The sequence below is a fragment of the Nannospalax galili genome, unplaced genomic scaffold (assembly GCF_000622305.1).
Source record: "Nannospalax galili isolate Female #2095 unplaced genomic scaffold, S.galili_v1.0 scaffold1379, whole genome shotgun sequence".
NCBI lineage: Eukaryota > Metazoa > Chordata > Mammalia > Rodentia > Spalacidae > Nannospalax > Nannospalax galili.
Window position 1 is genome coordinate 1,689,488 of NW_008343573.1, and position 4,991 is coordinate 1,694,478.

Below are 4,991 nucleotides of genomic sequence, written 5' to 3' on the forward strand. Positions count from 1 at the left end.
AGTAGATAGATATGTATTGTTAACTTAAAGATTACTTAAAGATTTCCATCAAAATTCTGAGAGAAATTTTACACTTTATCCTGCTTTATGTTAGCTTATTCTGTCCTATCCTGCCCCAAATTGATAATTTCCATTACTCCCTTCTATATTTTGGAAGATACATGTTGCATTTTTCTTTTGCAGAAGCTACTGCATTAACAGTTTATTTTCTAATCAATATGAATAAAGGGCAGTATCTCACTGTGGGGGTATTTTAATCATTCTCATAAATCAAAGAGACATTTATACTAGTCATTCAGCAGACTCACCTTCCCGTACCCTGAAGTTTATGTTTATTCTTAAATACAATTTAAAAAGCTATTCTCATTTATAGTTGAACGGTTGTTAATTTACCAGGACATTTTTATTTGCATGTTTTTTCACTTAGTCCTTACACACATATGTTCATCTTTCCACCATGTAAGTGCTCCTTTAGCAATTTTTGCCATAAAATTCTCTCTGATATGCCATCCTATGAGGTTTCAAAAAGGCACAAGACTCAAACAAACCTGGAGAGCTCTGTTTGAATTTTGTTCTTGGATTTCTGCCAGCTTTGGTTTTCTTGTCTGTGAACGGAGATTGTATTAGTCACTTTTCTGTTGCTGTGATAGAAGCATCATGACCAAGGGAGCTTATAAGAGGAAGACTTTATTTAGCTTATGCTTCCAAAGGGCCAAGAGTCCATCATGGCGGGGAGGCATGGCAGCAGAGATGGCTGGAGTAGGGGCAGAAGCCTAGCTCTCCCATCTTTAAGCAGGCACAGGAAGCTGAGAATGATTGGAGATCCCACAAGGTTTAAGAACCCTCTAAGCCTGCCCCCCATGACTTGCTTTGTCCAGCATGACCACACTTTCTAAGACCTCCCACAACAGTGCCACCAACTAAGAACAAAATGTCCAAATACTTGGAACCTGTGGGGGACATTTTCATTCAAACCCCCAACAAGATCCAAGTCTCAATCCCAAATTTCATTCTGTTCATCTCAGAAGAGAATGGGAAGGCAATAGAACTCTGTCAAGCATAAATAACAACATATATATTGATAGCCAGTAATGTCCATGACTCAACTTCTGTACTTGTCATTGAATGTGTCTCTAGGAGGGCCCATTCTCTATGGTTATTCCATTCAATTTCTGAGTGAGGAAAATGGAGGGAGAAATGACCTTTTTCAAAGGATAGCAAGTTAAAGAAAATGAGCTTTAAGAGATGCAGTTTCTTCTTGGCTAAAATTATGTCTGAACTTTATGATATCTACTTTGGAGATATTATGGGAGTCTAACACTCTTTATGGAAGGATTGACTGGAATCCTGTAGGCTTTGAGAGGAAATAGAACTTCCTAAACTACTCTCACTATTATTTTACTATTATGATTAAAATTTATATTCTTCATAAAGAGCTTGTGCACCATCCAATCAAGTACAAATGCATGACACCTACAATGTATAGGATTTAATGTCTCAATTCAATTTTATTATGCAATTTCAAACTTAAAATTGAAGGAACTTCACATGACAATACAATCTCTTTGGTCTCTCATAATCATAAACATAAAAGGGTTAACTGCTGAATCATTAATGGCTTTTAGCTTAATGGGCCTTTTAGTCAATAGGGACTAAAAAGCTGAGCTCACATATAATGAATCTATCAGTTAATGATAGCTCTATATGTAAGAATTAACAGGAGAAAAGTATTCAAGCTTTTTGAGACATTGTTAAAGAAATTTCTGTCTAATTTTAAGGCAGAAATGTGTATGGTCATCAGTAAAGTCAATAAGAATTATATATTAGTTTATTTGATATGTACTTGATGTGTGGATAGGGTCAGAAAAAGTAGAAAAATGTTTCTAGCTTTTTTTCTTTCTCATCATCAAAAGCTTATATAAGCACCAGATCACTGCTCTTCAGAGTGAATATGCCTTCTCTATTAATAATGTGGATAATCAACTTATGACCTCAGTTGGGTCACAGGGATTTAGAGCTTCAGCTTCCTAATGTAAGTCTTTAATATGGAGCAGAGCAGACACACAAACAGAGATGTAAGGGTGATGATAATATCATCTTGTGAGTATCTCCATTCTTATTTGTCTTATTTGCTTACCTTCTTCACAGACCTGCAACTCTTGCTGAGTATTTGGAATAACCTTTCTTTTAAAAGTGATTTAGTCAGCTGGGTGTGGTGGCCCACATCTTGTATCCCAGCTCTTGGAAGGCAGGTGAATCTCTGTGAGATTGAGTTCAGTTTGTGCTATACAGCATGTTCTAGGCTAGCTGGAGCAACAGGGCCTGTGTCAAAAAAAATTTAGTCATGACTTAAAGTATCTTCAAATTAATGTATTATTAGTCCCGTAGCTTTTCACAATAAAAATATCTTAAATAGGCTACTTTGAAAAGAAAAGAAATTAATAGCCATTGACAGTTCTTGAGGCTAGGAAAGTCCAAGAGTAAGCCACTAAAATATTTGGCCTCAGGTGAGGGATAATTTTCTCAAAGATAGCACTTTCCTCCTGTGTCTTCACACAGCAGAAGGATGAAAAAAGCTCCCTCATAGTCATGTCCATGTGCATGTGTGTGCGTGTGTGTGTGTGGGGGGGTTATGTGCATGCATGGAGGCCAAGAGAGAATGTTAGGTTTCCTACTCTATTGCTCTCTGCCTTATTGTCTCTCAAGACAGGGTTGCTCACTGAATCTGGAGTTAGGCTGGTGACCTTATCTAAGCCCCAGTGATCCTCTTGTCTCTGCCTTCAATGCAACCACTCCCAGCTTTTTTTGTTTATGTGGTGCTGGGATCTGAACATAGATCTTTATGCTTGTGAGCAAAGGTTCTTACCCACTGAGCCATCTCTCCAGCCTCCTCAATCATCTTAAAGAATCAATGTCCTTCTTCAATCCCTATCTCTTAATACCATATCATTTTAGATTGTTTCAATAAAAATTTGGTGAATACATCCGGAACATAGAAGGTGGACTTCCTTCTACATGATGACATTGATTGGATTACTACAATAGTACACAACAACCAAACTCTTACATATCACATGCTTAATTTTCCTCTAATAGAGCAGGTTTGTTGTAATTCAGTCCTACTTGTTGGTACAGTACTCCTGCGAATCTAAGACTGTTCATTTACTCTTTAAGTCATCTAAGTGCTCCATTTGTATTATTTAATGATACTCTGCCGAACAATTCTCTGTGATGTGCTATCCTATGAAGGAAAAAGCACAAGGATCAAACCTCAAGAAAAAGATTATTTGTTGTTGCTTTTAAAAAATTTTATTTATTATTTTATATGTATGAGTATATTGCCTTCATGTATGTGAGTGCACCCCGTGTTGTGCAATGCTGGGGAGGTCAGAAGAGGGCTTCGGATTGCCCTGGAACTGGAGTTAAGAATGGTTCATAGCCACCATGTGGGTGTGCTGGGAATCAAACCCAGGTCATCTGCAAGAGCAGTCAGTGCTCTTAACCACTGAGCCATCTCTCCAGCTCCTGTTGCTGCTTTTTTTTTTGCTTTTAATTTTTTTAAAAAAATTACTTTTTCTAAATTTAATAATCACATAATTAGAAGAAGCATTTCATTACAACATTGACATATTCAATAACAATTTCCAGAGCTAAGATGCATCTCTTTCAAAGTTGGCTGTACATTTTTTTTTCAGGTAACTTTTTTTTCTTTTTTTCTTATTACTGAAAAAAAATTTAATAACTACATGATTAGAAGAAGCATTTCATTACAGCTGTAACATATTATAATCACATAATTAGAAGAAGCATTTCATTACAACATTGACATATTCAATAACAATTTCCAGAGCTAAGATGCATCTCTTTCAAAGTTGGCTGTACATTTTTTTTTCAGGTAACTTTTTTTTCTTTTTTTCTTATTACTGAAAAAAAATTTAATAACTACATGATTAGAAGAAGCATTTCATTACAGCTGTAACATATTCAGTAACACTCTCCACTCTCCAAGTACATCTCTTTCACAAGTGGCTGTAAATTTCTAGGTTCGCAATCGGTTGCACTTGGATCCTTGGCACTTGTGTATATCTATAAAGTCATTGGGTAGATTTCAATGGTAATGTTTATCACCTCTACTAATTAACATGATACAAATTTCTATGCTTCTCCCTCAAATATAATACATTTTTAAAAATTTGTTGATTTTTTTGTGTGTATATCACACAGAACATCCCAAACCCATCATATTCAACTGTACACCCACTTCCCAAGATGGCACCCTCCCATAGCCTCCCTCCCCCCAGCTAGAGCCCTTGTACTCTGATATCTCTGCTACTATCTGCTGTGTTGTCAGCACCCCCCAGCCATTCCCCACTACTTGCCCCTCTGGTGAATCTAGTCAGCCTATCTAGAGGTCTTTGTTTAGGAAGGTCGCCTGTTCCTCATCTAGCAGCAATCAGTTGTCAATATTCCTTTAGATAAGATTGGGGTCTGCTGTTCATTTTCCCAGTTCTATTCTGGGATACTATCTGGGAGTCCCTTTGGCCACCCTGGCCAACAACTCAAAAGAAGGTATCTCCTATCTGGCATTGTTGCTTGTTATGTAGTCTTTAGCTATGCATATGGACTCAAAAAATTATATTAACCCCTTTAATCTTTGGTTATGCTTTCCTTTGGGATGTTTAAGACCCTATAATTGGCCCAGATAAACCAATTTATTTTTGCTCTTAAGGTAGTTTGAGGATCTGTTCCTCAGGGGTCACATGGGCTTGGGAAGAGCCCCTGGCTCCTATCTTTTACCAGTTCTATGTGAAGATAAATCAAAGGTCCTGCTCAACCATGGTTGGGGTTGGCTTCGCTTGGAAGCATGGAGGAAATGTTTCCTCAGTGTTGACCCTACTCTTTGTAGACTGGACACTGGTTGAAGTCCATCTCATGGGGTGTCCTTGGCCTCCTTGATCAAGAGGACAGGTGACCCACCATAATTACAGGAC